The sequence below is a fragment of the Sciurus carolinensis genome, unplaced genomic scaffold (genome assembly GCF_902686445.1).
Source record: "Sciurus carolinensis unplaced genomic scaffold, mSciCar1.2, whole genome shotgun sequence".
Lineage (NCBI taxonomy): Eukaryota > Metazoa > Chordata > Mammalia > Rodentia > Sciuridae > Sciurus > Sciurus carolinensis.
In genome coordinates this window covers 1,594,340-1,611,421 of record NW_025920124.1, presented here as the reverse complement: position 1 = coordinate 1,611,421, position 17,082 = coordinate 1,594,340, and the positions used below count along the sequence as shown (strand labels likewise).

Below are 17,082 nucleotides of genomic sequence, written 5' to 3'. Positions count from 1 at the left end.
ATATGTTTTACCAATATTTCTGTTTAGCATTTTTCTATGCAGCCTGTTGGTTTTTTTTACTTTTTTCTTGCTGACTTATTATCATTAGTAGTTATTTCATTGAAGCTTTATGAGTCTTTAGATGTATAAATGTTTTTATTTTTTCTTGCTCTTGAAAGATATATTAGGTAGGCATAGAATTTTAGTTTCATAGTTATTAATGCATTAAATATATTGTTTAATTTTCTTCTATCATCCAGTTCTTTATGAATTTTTTTTCTTTATAAGTAACAGTTTGTTTTCTCCAAACAAAATGTTTTCTACTTCCTTTGTCCTGGGTATTCATGTGTCTTACTACAATGTATGCAGCTATGGCTTAGATATTGTTTGTCCCCCAAAGTTTATGTTTTTGAGGCTTGATCCTTGGTTTGGCAGGGTGTGGACCCTAAAGGGAAGTGGAGCCTAGGGGAAGTTCATTAAGTTCATTAAGTTCATTGAGGGTGTGTCCTTGGAGGAGAGTGTAAGACTCCAGTCTCCTTCTAGCTTCCTGTTTTGCAGCATGATCTTTACCTCTCATGTGTGCTCTGACATGAGATGACACAGCAAAGACCAGCTCTCATCAAAGCATGCACTATGATGTTTGTTTTTCAACCCCCAAAGTTATGACCTTAATAAACCTTTTCTTTATAAGGTTAGCCTGCCTCAGGTATTTCATTATGATATTGAATAGTTAACTAATATATATGTAGTGTAGAATTTCAACAATTTGTGTCTATACTTTGTGCACTTCTTCTATATGAGTACTCTTTCTTAAAGTCTGGAAAACTATCATTAATTATATTTTCAAATATTGGCTTTTCCTTATTCCCTACACTATTTTTCTTGAGTATCTATAAAGTAATATTGAATGATTTTGCTATTTCTTGCCTTCTATTTCATTTTTAAAGTTTTAAATCACATTTTGAATAATTTCCTAAAATCTCTTTTAACTTCAATTTTTTATGAAATGAAACTTCTCCATTTTCTAATAACATGTGTTGAGTTTTTATTTTCAATCAAAATTTTTTCTAACTTTAATGCCTTTTTTGGTTCTTTTCTATTTTAGTTTACTTATTCCTTTTTTATAATCTTGTTCTTGTTTTAGGAATTCTTTTTCTTGGAGTGATACTGGAAAAATTACATTGTTATGTTGTGAATCGTGTGTATGTACATATATGTAACAATTCCCATTAGTACATACAACCATAATGCATCAATTAAAAAATGTGGAAAAATTTTTAAAAAGAATTCTCTTTCTGTATTTTTTGGACTATAGCAAAGTCTCATATAGTTCTAGGACTTTGAAAGTAAATCATTCTGTTTACTAGATCTGTAATCTGTAATTGTAAGTACAGTCAGTTCTCATTATTTGTGGATTCATATTTGTGAACTTACCAATTTGTTAAAATTCGTTTGCAGCACCAAAATCAATATTGGAGGAAGATTTTCAGCAATTCATAGACAAAGTTGCAAAAAATTTGAATTTTCTGACATCTCAGTCCCCAGATGAGGTCAAAGGGGAAAGCTCTGCCTTCTTGTTTTGGTTCTCATAATGTAAACACATATCCTTTTGCACATATTTCATTCCATGTTGTTCACATTTCTGCATTTGTTGTTGGCGATTTCCCTTTTTAAATGGCCCCCAATGTCTGCTGAGGTACTGTCCCCTGTTCTTACATGCAAGAAGGCAGTAGAAGAGGAATGTGTTTACTAGGTAAACTTCATTCAGGTGTGAATTATTGTGCTGTTGGCCATGAATTCAATGTTAAATAATTAACAATCAAGATTAAGTAAGGTATATTTAACTAGAAATACACATGAGTTTAGGTTACTTTTTGATCAACCGACAAAAAACGATATGATAGTAACTCATAGGATCAACCCCCCCTTGGTCCCCTAAGGGTCATTGTTCATTATTGAATCATTTTTCATTATTCTCTAATTGTGGTGACTTCATGAAACACAGCATGATTGACAAGAATTGACTGTGTAAAATTTCTCTTTATTTGTTAGAGATTTTTACCTAAGTATTCATCCTCTGTTGGGGGTGGGGGGGCAAGAATGGAGGAAGTAAGGACTGTATAGAAGGAAAAGACTGGTGGGAGGGGTGGGGGGGAAACAACATGTATCCCATTTGTTTACAATAAAAATAAATTAAAAACAAACAAAACAAAACAGTGCTTTCAAAATGAAGAGCCTGAGCTTCAGGATAGAGAACTTGCAAGGCTGCAGCCAGGGCGGTCTCCAATGCAGGCACGAAGGGGTGTAATAGTGAACATCAGGCGGTCGTTTCAGGTGCACTCGCTGAAGGAAGGAGCAGCCCCAGGCTCCCCTAGGAGGATCCGCTTTGCAGGCGACACCTCGAGGACCCCGAGGCACTGCCATCAGGTCCTGCAGGCGCTCCGCGCTTCCCGCCGCCGCCGCCCTCGCGCACGCGCACGCGCACGCGCTTGTCTGGAGGCGCTGTGGCGCTCGCGGGCCGCCGTCCAACGGTCCAGCGTCGGTTGCGGCTGCAGCACTGCAACGCATAGCGCGAGCGCGGGTGGCGGTTCCCAAACGGCCGGCGCGGCTCCCGTGCTGCGACCAGAGTGGTTCCCAGCCCAGAGGTACTGGACCCGCGCGCCTCTCCCTCCCCGGTCGGTCGTGCGCCGGTCTTCCTTCCTGGCCGGCAGGCCTCCCCGTCGTGTGTCCGCGCGGGCGCTGTCGCCCCGCGGCCGGTTCTCGCCTGGAAGCGGGCGGCGCCGAGACCAGGCCCCGCGCGGCCCCGCGCCTCCTGTGCCTGAAGCGAGTGGACGGTTGTCAAGGCGGTGCGAGCGCGGAGCCTCTGGGTCGGCCCGTGGCCGTGGCGCTGAGCGGAGCCTCCACGGTGAGCGAGCAGCGGCGTCTGGTCTGCAGGGAGGGGACCGGTGTCGAGGTCCGTGGAGTTGGGACGGCCTCTCCTGGTCCCCGGGAGACAGTGCGTGCTGGAGATGTCGGCGGCCTCCGCGTCCTTAGGCAGAAGGACAGTCCTGTCCGGTGGCGCTGGCGACTTTGCAAAAGGGAGGACCTGACCGAGCCGCTCTGGCCCTTCTGCTGTGGTCGCGTCCCGGTGGACGTGCAGTCGCAGGTTGGCTGCGGCGGAAGAGTGTGGAAAATGGACTGGATGACCGGATGAGAAGCGTCTGCCCTACAGTGGTTTTGCAATAAAGAGATTGAGATTTGGTTTATTAAATTGTGTGGCGTCGCACACGGGAAATGGATCGCATGCTCTGGTGTGTGTTGGCGGGTTAGTGGGAGGCCCTTGTCGGTGTTTCTGGGTGCAGGAAGCTTTCCTTTCATTTTGAAGGGCATGATGATCAATGGGAGGTTATTTGTAAGAGAAAATGAGATGCTGAGTTTGTCCTTGTAGGGATGGTAGGAATTCAGAGGGCATGTGTGGCTGTCACTGTTCCTTTTGTGGGGGTGGTGGTGCCCCTCATGTGTTGACATGCCTTCAGAGTTTGGGGTTTGTTTAGTTTTCAAGTGACTGATGAGAATCTGCTGTGTATTCAGAATCGCAGGTGGTGGTGAGTGGTTGTAATTTGAGACTAAGGGAGAGTCGTGACTGATTTTGTGAGACTTTGTAGGGTTGTGTGTATTTGGAGGGTGGGAAGATAAACTCAGAGAGTTGAGGTTAGGTGTTCCTGATCTGGATTTTGTAATATTTCCCCTGTGGTTCTTTTTGTTTGCTTGTTTTGCCCCTGAAGACTGGCGTGTGTGCATGCAGGATGGTAATTTTTGAAATAAATGTGTGTTTGTGCATATGAGCAGGGTTAAGGATCATGTTTGGGTATATTTCTCTGGGTTTGCAAAGTGATTGACATAATTGGGATGTGTAGGAGTATTTTTACGTTCAGGACATGGTGATTGGTTATGTGGGTTTGTTTTTATTTTTGGTATTCCTCTTCATGTATATGTACTTGAGTGTCTGAGGCCAGGTCTGAGAGTACTTTTCTGTAGGAGTAGGATAAATATATGTGCTTGTGGTGTGGCAGTTAGTAGGATTCTGCATTTTTGATGGGGAGTTGTTTCTTGTGTTGGCAGTTTGTGTTCTTGTGTACGATGGTAGTGTAAGGTACTACCTATTTGGGAATATTTGTATATTTGTGTGTGCCGGTTAATCGTGTAGGGATGTGATGCTTATGGAGAGGTACATGTATATGGAGATTGAATTAACTAGCACACCCCAGAGGTGCTCATTTGTTTGTGTCAGTGTTTGTTACATGAATGAGCAACAGTAGTGAGAAGGAAGAATGTTCGAGTGTATGTGTACTTAAGGGACATGGCAGTTTTGATGTGTATTTTCTGTGGCCATGTGTGTATTGATGAGAAACTTACTTGTATATAACTGGGAAGTAGGGATGTACGTATGGGGTGGAGAGGTGAGGCATTTACAAAGGGGAGTGTGGGAATTGTGTTTCTATGTGTTAGAGATGCACGACAGAGTGATTTCTTAGTATTGGGGTGGAGAAGAAGTGCATTCTTGCAGCCAGTGATAATATGGGATTTGTAAGTGGTTTTATGTGTATTTTATATAATATGCTGGAGATGTTCCTGTGTGTTGGGAATGCACATTGGTTTGTGGATTTATCACTAAGTGGTTGCATTCTATAAATTTTTTCCTTGGGAATGAGGATGATAGGAGTATTCAGAGTGTATTTGTTTGAGGAATGTTGTGATGTTCATAGGCATATATAGACATTTTGAGTGGCATGGTTGGCAGGTTGCTTTCTGGGGATGTAGAATACTATGCAGTGTTTTAGGGAATCTCTATGAGAAGTTTTGGGAATACTCGGGTGTCTGTTTCCCAGTTCTTGTGTGGAAACTGTGTATAAAGATTAGTGCATGTTTGGTTTTTTGTGTGTGCTGGTATTGAACTGTGCCTCATGCATGCCAGATGAATGTTTTTGTGTTTTCTGTGTATGCACATGAGTGTTTAGGTGTATGTTCATGGGATTGTGGATGTGCATATTTAGAGTTTATGCATATACAAGATGCTCAAGAGTTGTGTTTGTGCGTATGGCGGAATGTAATCCTTGAAGATTGGTGTGATGTTGCCTGAGTGTTCCTGGTATTTGTGTTCAGTCTCGTGTGTTTGAAAAGTAGAGGTTTTTTGGTGGCTGAGAGTGTCCTTGAATTCACGGGGTGTGTGCTCTGACAGATGTGGGAGGTTTATTGTATGCTTGGAACTAGGCTGTGTACATTGTGCACGGAGGTGTTGTGGAGAAATGTATTTGAGAAGTGTGGGACTTCATGTGTGTCTATTTGGGTAGTGCATGGGACAAGTGTTTGTATACTTGTTGGTTTCCCAGAATGTGTGCCTGTAGGGTGTTCATGGTGTGTATGGGGGCAACGTGTTTGTTGTACAGACATGTTTCCGGCTCATGTTTTATTTCTTTGTTGTTTTGTAGGAATAACAGATGTGAACATTTAGGACAAATAGGGTATTTTGTGTAAAAGTTGATATAGTAACAAGTGTTATATCCGTTCAGGGTGCAGATAGCAGTTGCACTTATGTTCAGAAGTAACAGGCATTATATCTGTTCAGGGTATAGATAACAGTTGTACATATGTTCAGGTGATTTATTGCTGGAGATAGCAATATGATTTTCTTTGTGAATTTGGGGTTGAAGTTGAAGTTCATATTCCAGGGACAGTCAAATTGCTAGCACACATACTTTGTATGCTGGTGTGGGCTGGAACTAGTTGTGGTAAGTGATGGGGCTCAACCCTTTTTGTGTTTGTATTTAGTGGTATCTGGTTGTTAAGTTGAAATTAGTCTTGGTTGACTAGATACACCTTGTAAACTGAAAGTCAAGACTTTTTTTATGTCCTGCTGGATGATATCTTATTAAGCATTTACTAGCATACCTCATGGGTGTGTATGTGTTTTCAGGATGTATGATGAGTCATGTGTGTGAAGTAAACATGTTCAGGCAACAATGAGTTCATATGTTGGTGATTCTGTGTGTATTGTGGGTGGGGCATCAGGAATCGTTGTGTGTATGCATTGACAGTGGTCATTCTGACCCACTGCTCCTAACTGGGTTGGTTCATCCTTGAGGGCCCAAAGCACTCATGAATGTTGTTTTGTGACTTTTCCTCATGTGGATAGATAGATTCAGCCATGGTCATTCCATAGGCATATGGATTCCTCTTCAGCACTTGTGTGGGACTTGGTGGACAAAACAGAAATTTTTATTAGGTTTCTTGTTTGTGATGGGCAGCAGGCATAAAATCGTGGGGTTTCCTGGGCAGGAGGTGAGATGGGAGAATACCAGTCCTATGCCAGTGCTCTGAGAATCAGCTGGGCAGCCAAGAATGCAGTTGGCTCCTCTGAGTCTAAGCTAGTGGATGAAGACACCAGCCTCCACAGTGTGGGGCTTCTGAAATCCTACAGAACCTGTACCCCAGTACTTGATATGCCCTGGGTGGTGTTTGCTGCTGGATATCGGGCACCCCTTCCCTGTGGAATCCTGAAGCTTCAGGGCTGGTCACTACATCCAAGGGTCCCCAAAGTTCTGTTCATATTTTGCTTTCTGCTTGGGAGACATGTTCCACTTGGTCATGTTTTGAAATGTTCTCCATCCTTTCTTGAAGTATCAGGATTCTATTTCAGTGAGAAGCACACTCTGCTTCATGCTTTCCTGATAGGGTATTTCAGCCTTCTCATTTTGCTCCATTTCCATTGAGCAGGTGACCTATCAGTTAACTGTGTGATCAGGGTGGCCTCCAGGAGACCGTACAATGCCTCCTCCTTCCTTTCCTGGATCCCACCTGTAGTTTTCTGTGCCTGACTCCTTGACGACTTTTCCTTTGGGATATGACCCAGGGAAAAATTCTGAGCAGGTTTTCTCTTTGCATGAAGTGGTGGATGGAGTAAGTAAGGGGATCTGAGTGTGATCTTGGGATTGTGTCTTTCCATATGGGATAGGCTCATGAGTCAAAAGCTTGGTCTCCAGTGGATGGTGCTGTTGATGGTGCTCTCCTTCTCATTCTCTTGTTTCCTGTCTACCTTGAGGTGAGCAGTTTTCCTCCAGCAAGATGTACTTCCTCGCCACAGGCCTAACAGCAACAGGACCAAGCAATCATGGACTGTAACCTCTAAACAATGATCCCAAATTAATCTTCCCTCCATTCAACGTGTCGACCTCAGAGATTTTTGTACTGTGACAGACAGTTGACTAACCCAGAAAATTGGTTCCGAGAGTGTGCACATTGCTGTGACTGTACCTGATCATGTGGTTCAGAAGGCTTTGGAGTTGGTTTTGCAGGAGTGGCTTGGAAGAGCTTGGAGCAGCAGGCTAGAGAAAACCATGAATGGTAAAAGAGAGCTTTGTGGGTGATGCTGATGTGAAGTCAGACCCCAGAAAGTGGGGAGTAATGCAGACAGTAGAGGCTGTTTCCATGTGGTTTTGAGATCGAAATAAGTACCTTATTAGGAACTGGATTAGAGGCTACTCATGTGACTTCTAGCATGTATTGCTCTACATTTTCAGTACATTTTCCATATGTATAGAATTCGTGGAAATCTTATTTAAAGGTTACAGATCGTTATGCTTTGATGTGAGATTCCCCCAAAATCTCATGTATAAGAGTGCAAAAACCTTTAGAGGTGAAATGACTGGGTTTTGAAAGGTTTCACCTAATGAGTGCATTAGTCCATTGATACAGATTTACTGGGTTGTAAATGCAGGCAGGTATGTGTGCCTGGAGGAAGTCAGTCAGTGGGGGCATCCCTTTGGGGTTCATAGTTTGTACTGTGAGCAGAGTATCCTCACTTCTCCCCCCTGCCCACTTTGTGATTAGTATGTCCTGATGTGCTTTCCTGCTCCATACCATTGCACCATGATGTTCTGACTCACCTCAGTACCAGAGCTGTGGAGTTTGCAGTCATTGGACTGAGATCTCTGAGAGCATGAACCAAATACACTTTTCCTCCTCTGAGTTTGTCTGATCTATGTCAAGGTGAGGAAAAGGGTCCTGAAAACACAGACTAATTAATCTCATCAAGGAAATTTCAAGGCAGCATATCATTTAGGACGTGGCCTGGATATTTCTAGCTGGTTTGAACCAGATTTATAGTAGGAGTCAGGAGCAAAAAACAGTGTGGGAAGATTTGAAATACTTGTAAATTTCCCAGAAAAAAGGGCTTCATAGGGTTCAAGATGGGTGTGGTTGGTAAGGAGATGAATGCCATGAAATGTAGCTAAATACTTTGCACTAATACACTAGATATATACTTTGTGGGCAAGGCTTGTTTGAGATGAGAATGTCAGGGTACCAGGGCAGCCTAGGAATCCTTACTTCAGGATCCATTCCTTGTTTAACTAACAGCACACAGGCACACAGAGGCCGTGGTCTAGGCTGGCCTGGCTACTGCTCTCATTGACAGAGGACCATGGCATTGTCCATGTGATACTGGACTCAGGCATGCAGACTGCAAGAGTTGTGGGGCCCTGGAGGGTCGTACTGATATTTGCAGGAAAGCCTGGTTGTCAGGAAAATATGTGAAGCAGTCAGAGTCCCATCCAGCAGGCCCAGAAAGGGTGATTTGTTAAACTGTGAGAGTGAGGCCAGTGTTGTATTGGAGACCCCAGGAATGCAGCAATGCCAGGAACATGAAACACCGGCCACGGGAAGTCACAGGCAGTGAGCCCAGCCAGGTCCATGGAGTGGTCCTGCAGTAGACAAGGCTGGAGGGGTGAGGATGCCCAAGTCCCCTGGAACCCATATTGCTCCATCATGTGCCCCAGTTCCACACATGGAGCACAAGACTTAATATTGGCCCTGCTGTGTTTTTTTAGATTCTTCCCTTTGGGATGTTTGTGTTTCACCTTTGCAATTGTATCTTAGAAGTTTGTTTAAGTTCCTTGTCATTTTACAGAGGATTACAGCCAAAGTAAGTTTGAAAGGTTTGCTTCTGCTTTGCTTTCTACTGAAAGAGCCAATAACTGAAGAATCAGAGTGTTGGGAGAAGAAAAGCCTTTATGTTGTAACATGTCAACATGTCAGAAGAATGATGTCTAGCTCCTGATTTCATCTTGCTTGCACTGCCCCGTGAAAATTTATATAGCATGTTATGTGGAATTGTTCCCTCTGTCTTGGTCGTGTGGGCACCAGGGTAGTTCACTAGTGTGGACAAATGTCCTTTTCTGGAACATGTGTTGTGAGGGTCTTATGCGGGTCCAGTGGTCACTGGTTCATCTGGGACCTGTGACTCTAAGATAACATGATTGTTGAGAAGCTAGCATTTTGAAGGTTTGGGCTTCTGGTTTTCATCCCCGTCATACTCTGCTCTAGAACTCTGTGAATTCCTTTGAATTTGGATATTTCCTGTGACCAAGGAACGGGGAGTGCTCAGTATAAAGGTTAGTGTTTTTAACTAACTCTCCAGCTAGTCATTAGGACAGGGATGAGGGTGTGGGAGAAAAGAAAATCATGCTCATGAAGGAAAAGGACAAAAGAGCAGAATATAAGCCTTTTTCATCAGGGTACAGCTTCACTGAATTTCCTTGAGTGTCAGAAGTGGCTTTGGAGAAGGGCTTCTGAGCAATTCAGGAACTGTTGAGACTATTGGGACTCTTGGAGATGTACTGAATGCTGTGAGATGGACATGAGGTTATGGGGACAAGGGTGGAACCTGATGGTATGGTTCTTTAGTGTCCCCCATAGGTTCATATATTACACGTTTGTTTCCCACCTGATGGCTCACTGGGGGGGAGTGGCACCTTTTATGAGGTGGGGCCCAGTTGGTGGAAATGACGTCACTGGGGATGTGCCCCTGAATGGGTATTAGGACACCAGTTCCTTTTGCTCTTTGCCTCTCTTTGCTTCCCTGTCACCATATGGAGAGCACTTTTCCTCTACTGTCCTCTGTCCACCACACGTACTGTGTTGCCACAGTTCAAAGGTGATGGGGCCAAGTAACCGTAGACTGTGACGTCTGAAATTATTCACAAATTGGGGGAGATGTGACTGCAGGGAGTTCAGGTGGACCAGTCCAGGCCTAGCATGGGATCATGCATTGCACAACAGTGTGTCCTCCCAGCTAGGCAACATCTGCATTGGCTGAGATGGAGGGTCACTTGGGTCTATTTGTGGTGATCCTCCCCTAGAGGTACCCCCTTTTGTCCCAGAGTAGTTTCATGTCTATAAGAGGTATCACAGAGGGCTGTCTTCCTATTTGAAGAGTTTTCTCTATATTGAGCACTTACTGAGTTTTATAGGAGGGAGTGTACTCTCTGCTTTGCACTTTTATGTTCTCTTATATTTTGAACACAAAGGTGTGTGCCTGAAATCTGCATTTTCATCCCTCGACTTCTATCTGCAGAGCCCACAAGACTAATAGCCTGTAACAAATTGCTGACTGGAGGTGTCAAACATCAGACTATGTATGTGATGCAGTGTATGTGTGTCTTGTGCCTTAGGACCGGGACTTGGTGGTCTTTTGTGTTTCATATGAAGAATCAGGGAAAGGATATGGAGCAGGACACCATGAATCATCTTGTGTGTCCATGTTTGATTGTCATGTGTGTAATGATTGGATATGAGTGATTTCCTTGATCTGTGCTGGGGTGAGTGCCTTTGTGGCAATGCATGTATTTAATTTGTTAGTGCTGGTTCCATGATTTTTTTTTTTTTTTTTTGGCACTGAACTGTTGGAACATGCGTTCATACATTTGAGAAGATGTAGGACTGTGTATCACCATTTATTGGCCGTGTGTGCTTTCAGATCTTAAAATTTATATGAATGTACATGGTTTCTAGGTAAGAATTTAGGACATATAAATTTTGGTGCAGAGATGTGGACAGAATGGATCATGTGGTATGTTGGGATGCTAGGAGGTGTGTGTATGGAGCCTGTGGATGTGGACAGATGCTGTTGATAGATTTTTTCAGGGTGTACTGCTGTGTATGTTTGTATTTTGGGCTTCGAGGTGATTGGGTTGTTATGGGTTACAGAGGGGCATCCTGTGTGAGGAGTAGGTGATGCTATGTAAGTCAGAGTGCTGTGTCTGCACTTATGTTCAAATGCTGAGGCATTGAGTGCATGTGCATGTGTGTGACATGTAAGTGATCATATATGATACATTTTGCAATGAATATTGATGTCATATGTTAAGTATATGATGTGTTGTGAGCATATTCAGTTATTGATAGAGTGTGTTATTGCATTTTGTGTTATATCGGCTGGTTTATATTGTTCTGGGATATGAGGATATGTGTATCTGTTTTGAGTGTTTCTTTGGAGGTGATTATAATTAGGAGGTTTGTATGAAGGTTACAGATGGTGATTTAATTGGGTTTTGTGGTGTATGTGTTTCATATTTGGGTATGGGGAATTCTGAGTGTATGATCAGATATATCACAGGAATTTTATACAATTGAGCATTTTCAGAGTTCTGTGGGGTTGTATGCTTGTGACACAACAGATTTCTGTGCAGTTGTATACATCAGGAGGTATGAGCAGTCCTGTACATACCCATTACAGTGACAGAGCGACCATGTGTGCTTTTGGTTCTGTGGATGTACTGTGTGTGTGTAGATTTAGACACGTGCGTTCTCAAGTTCGTATAATCTATGACTGTGAATGTATTTAGAAATGTGGTGGCTGTGTATTTATTCTCGAGCTGTAGGTGGATGGTGTGTGCATCCCCTGAGGTAATGTAGGAGGTATGTTTATATGGGAAGAGAAGTTAGGATGTTTGGTTAAAGTGTATGTACATTGTTCATGGTGTGGGATTTATAGGTATTTTTGTAAAAGGAGTGCTCAAAGGTAGAATTTCTGTGCGTTTACCCTTTGACTTAGTGAGGGTATGAGCTTAGAGAGGGCAGTGTTGTATTTTGCACTGGGGCCACAAGTAGATTATGTGTGTATCTGGGAAATGATGACAAGTGTATTGTAGTTGACATCATTGTTATGTACATTTGGAGAGGGTTGTGAGTCTTTATGTGTTTGGGAGTTAGTATTTGCACACCAAGTCTTTCTGCAAATAGTTGTTATGTATGTTGTAGTTTGTTCCCATGTTTTTCAGGGTTGCGGATGTTCCATTTTTATAATCGGGGTGTATCTGGTTGTGTTAAGTCTTTGGGAAGTTCTAAGTTCTGTTTGTGTATGTTGAGGAGGAAATAGTATTAGTAATGCTTATCAAGTATGTATGTCTTTGGAGAGTATCATGTCTGTGTGATTTTCCAGAGGATTTAGGATTCTGTGTGACTTCTGACTACAAGTAGGGTTATGTGTGACTCCGTTTGTGTGTGTGTATGTGTATGTGTGTGTGTGTGTGTGTGTGTGTGTATTTTCAAGGTTTGTAGGTGTCCTGTGCACATGTCTTTAGGGAGTGTTTTTCACATAAGAATGTAGAGGCATGTATTTTGGAAAGTATAGTTCACAGCTGCATATTGGTGAGTATGTGGGGAAACCACTGGCATGTGTATTTGGGAATAGGAATTGAGTATATGCTTTTGAAGGCAAGGTGTTGTGTGTGTATTCAGGGAATGCAGGGATGGGGTCAATTTGTGCATCCGTGTGGTGGGATGGCAGTGAGCTGATGTTTGTATACTATATTCAAATATGAGTGGTTTATGGTATCTGTAGTAGAAGGGGTTGTCACCGGTGTACATGCATGAGTAAGGGTGGGTGTGTGGTGTGTGTCTGTGTGTTGGGTGCTGAATGTGGTCCCAGGAGAACATCGGTGATGGCAATCCCTTCCCACGTGCCCTTGTTTCTGTTGATCTGGTGTGTTGCTCACACTCAGCTGGAGCCCACTGGAGGTCGGTGACTGTGGCAGAAGTGAGATTCTGCTTTCTGATTCTTGTTCAGTGCGTGTGAGTACAGCAGTTGTGCTGGTGGGTGGCCATGCCTCTTGTGCTTGAGTGGTGCTGGTCTCTAGGATCCTGGGCTGGTGGATGCAAGCAGATCAGAGATGACCCTTCAGGAGTGGTGGGGGGAGCTTTTCCTCCAAGACGGCCATTCTTCTCCTGAATGGTTCAGAGGAAATGACTCAGGAAGGAAATGACTGGGATATTCACAGATGCAGCAACAGTTCCTGAGATAGATATTTATGTCCGTCCACCTATTGATTCCTCTCCTGTGTTTTTCCCACTGCCACAACAAAGTCCAGGACCCTAAGTTCATTCCCCACAGGACCCCCACATCCTGGCAGTGTTAGTGGCACATGTGTGCACATGCCTGAGCTCACAGTGTGCATGCTCTAGCAACACCACTAGCTCTACAATTATCATATAATTGTGCCTTCAATCACATTAGAAGAGGAGTTAAAAGCTGAAAATCCAGTGATACTGGCTTTAAAATTTTTCCTGGGGCTGAGTTAGTGATCCTTCCTTTCCGCTTGCATGTCCTTTAACATATCTTCTTGCTCTGATCTCCAAGTGGAGAATTTTTTCAGCATTTATTTGGAACTAAAATGTGACTAAATTATTCATATGTGATCAAATCCACATAACAAAGTTATACTATCTTAACCATTTAGGACTGCAGGTCAGTGGTTTTTAGTACATTTGTATTGCCATCCTTCTGATACCCTGATAGAGCCACAGAACTTTTTCATTTTGGAAATTTGAAATTCACTCATTTGTTAAAGAAGAAGTCTCAATTTTCCCTCTTTTTAAGGGTGTGGAAACCAGTATTCTCTTTGTCCTATGATTTGACTACTCCATGTACCTCATGTTAGTAGAGTCATACAAAATGTATTCGTTTACTTAGCATAAGATTCTAAAGGTTCATTTGTGTTCTAGAATTGGACAGAACTTCCTTTGTAATTCAGAACACATAATATCCTATCATATATGCATGCCACATTTAAAATAATCCTCCTTGAGACAGGAAAGGCAGTGTTAGTGCAATTATTTTGATCAAACAATCCTAGTGCAGAGATGAGTAGACCACCTTGAATTTCACCTTTAGGTATTCCTGTAAAGCATGAATTTAGAAAACTAACATAAGCGCCTCGACCAGCAAGGCCTAACTCCCAGTTCCAGCATGGGGTGAAGGGGACTAGAAAAATGAAGCTCACAAACACAGATTTGGAAGATTAAGCTGGGATCAGGTGGAGCTCTGTTCTCTGATGGAGCTGTGGATCTAAAGAGTTACACCAGCAGTCTTTATTTATATGTCTCATTGTTAGTTGTGTGTGTGTGTGTGTGTGTGTGTGTGTATCCAGTTTTTTCAACAGCATTTGTTGAAAAGTGTGTTCATTTCCCATTGAATGGTGTTGTCAGAAACCATTTGATAGTTTATGTAAGGGCTTTGTTTTGCATTTTCTAGCCTGTTTAATTCATCTACATTTCTGTCTTTCATTTTCAAACTGTTCTCATGACTAGCTTTTCAGCAGGACGTTTTGAAATCAAGGTGTGCCAGACCTCCAGGTTTGTTCTTGTTCAGTACTGTTTTGGTAGTTGTTACCTTTCAGATTCCATATCAGTTTTAGGATGGTATTTAAAATTTTTGCAACAAGACATTAGTCTTTTGTTAGGGATTGCATTGAATCCATGGGTTCCTTTGTGTAGTATTGATTAGTTAACAAATTTAAGTGTTCCAACTCCTGATCATTTACTGTCTTTCATTCTTTGGTGTCTGTGTAAATTTCCTTCATGGTTTTTATAGGTTTCAGGTTACAAGTCTGTGATTTCCTTGATTAAGTAGGCTCTAATATATTATTCTATTTGAGATGATAGATGAAATTGTTTTCTTGCTCTTCTTTCCATATTTTTACTTTTAATGTATAAAGCACAACTTATGTGTGTGTGGGTTGTGCTTTGGCACCTTCACAGAATTATTCATTCTGGTGGTTATTGTCATGGAATTTTAAGGTTTTATATGCATAAAAGTATGTCTTCTATGGACAGAGGTAATTATACTTGTTCCTTTCAATAACTATGTCCTATGTGTCTCTTTCTTGCTGAATTGATCTGGCAAGGATTCTGGTATGTTAAAAAGAACTGGTGAAGGCATGTATTCTTATCTTCTAATTTGTGGGAAAATATTTTAATTTCTGATCAATTAATTTAGTAGCTGTATGTTTTCCAATGTGTTGATGTTAATCTTGTTTTTGTTTTATTGTTTTTTTTTTTTTTTTTTTTTCCTTTTATCGGTAGTAAGGATTGCACCCAGGGCCTCACACATACTAGACCTGCACTCCACTAACCACAGAACTATATCCTAGCACCTTTTAAAATTTTATTTTGAGACCCAGCCTGGTTAAAGTGTGCAGTGTAGCCTCAAGCTTGTAGTTTTCATGCCTCTACCTAAGGGCTGTGTTGACAGGTCTACACCAACACATTCAGCTGATTTCTTCCTTCTATTTGTAGTTCTTTTCTTTTCTCTCTTTTATTCATGAAAGATGTGGATGTGGGGTTGATTTTCTCAATATTTGTAGTTCCAGGTTCTTGTCAAGAAGAAAGAGTTGGAGGAGAAGCATGCTAGATGGAGCAAGAGGATTTCTTGAAGTGAGAAACATGCCTTAGAAAGAGGCAGCAGGCTCCCCGAAGGACCTAGAGACCTAGAGACGTAGAGACCATGTGGGATCCAAGAAGGTCTCTGTAAGTAATCACAAAGAGCTGACCTGGGGATATAAATTGAGGGAGGGGATATGGATATTGCTTCATGAGAATAAGAATTTAGACAGAAATTTATTTTCTCTAGGTTCATTTGGGATGTTGATGCCATGAACTTTCTTCTTAGAACCACCTTCAAGAAGATTCTGTGAAGTTCTTATTTGTTGCTAAGAATTTTTTGAATTCTCCATTGATTTTCTTCTATGATTCATTAATAGTTAGTAAGCTTGTTATTTGAATTCCATGTGTTTATATTGTTTTTCCCTTGCTATTGGTTTCTAATTTCATTTTATTATGATAAGATAAATTGCAAGGGATTATATTTTTGCATTTACTAAGTCTTTGTGTCATAAAATATGTTTAGTTTGGGAGGAGGTTTTGTGATTAACTGAGAAGAAAGTGAGTTTGGTTATTGATGAAAGAATTCTTCTCTAAGTGTCTTTTCAGTCCATCTGATTGGGTAATCATATTATTTTAGATCAGAACAGTCGTAATATGGGTTGGGTGTTGATTACTTATCTGTGGGTGAGAGAGTTGTGTGGAAATTATTATTATTGTGTGGGAATTTTTTTTCACATGAAGGTGGGTGCACTGAGGTTTGGGGAACAAATATTTACAGTCCTTTCATCTTCTGGTTATACTGTACCCTTTACCAGTGTTAACTGACCCATTTTGTGTCTTCTGGTTCATTGTGACTTGAGATCTACTGTGACAGATAAAAGTGTAACTACGCATGTTTGGTTTTGTGTCTAATTGGATGGATTACCTTTTTTCCATTCTTCTTGCTTTGGATGTATTTGCCTTTAAGGTGGGTCGCTTGGAAAACACATAGTTGGATCATGTGTGTTGATTTTCTCTGGAAGTTACTGTTTTAGTTGGACAGTCGAGGCCAATTACATTCAGTATTTCTATAGAGACATGACATTGGTTTCCTCCCCTTTTATTTCTAATGTTTAATTTGGTCCTGGTTAGCTTTGACTTGGCTTGTGCTCTAATGCGACTCATGCATTTGTTGTATCTGATTATTTTATTCTTTGATGGGTATAGCATTTGTTGAAGTAGTGCTGTCTTAGTAGTTATGAATTCTTTTGGTTTGTAACTCTCTTGGAGGGATTTTATTTCTTCATCGGCTATGAAGGATACAGTTATTGGACATGGCAGTCTTTGATGGCAGTATATTCTTTTGAGGGTGTGGTGTACATTGTTCCAAACCCTCCTTAATTTGGGAGTCTGTGTGAAGAAAATAGAGGTAATTCTCATTGGTTTCACAGTAAATGTGAGTTTCCAATTTTCTCTCAAGTCTTTTAAAATTGTACAATTTGTGTATTGGCAATTTAAGTTATGTTATAATTTAATTATAATTCATAACTATAGTTTAATTATATATTATAGTGTTACAAGTTAATTCTAATGAGAGGCTCCAGATTGGTGTTTTCTATTGGGGACTCAGAATGTGGATTTCCATCT

The 17,082-nt window shown here is 41.6% G+C and overlaps 1 long non-coding RNA gene across 1 annotated transcript; it reads left to right on the top strand.

The window, feature by feature from the left end:
• The first annotated feature begins 2,488 nt into the window (after positions 1–2,488).
• On the top strand, positions 2,489–15,832 carry LOC124973875 (uncharacterized). Its single transcript, XR_007106716.1, has 3 exons — positions 2,489–2,624; positions 15,438–15,600; positions 15,704–15,832. It is a non-coding gene; the product is annotated as an uncharacterized LOC124973875 (long non-coding RNA).
• Positions 15,833–17,082: the final 1,250 nt, after the last annotated feature.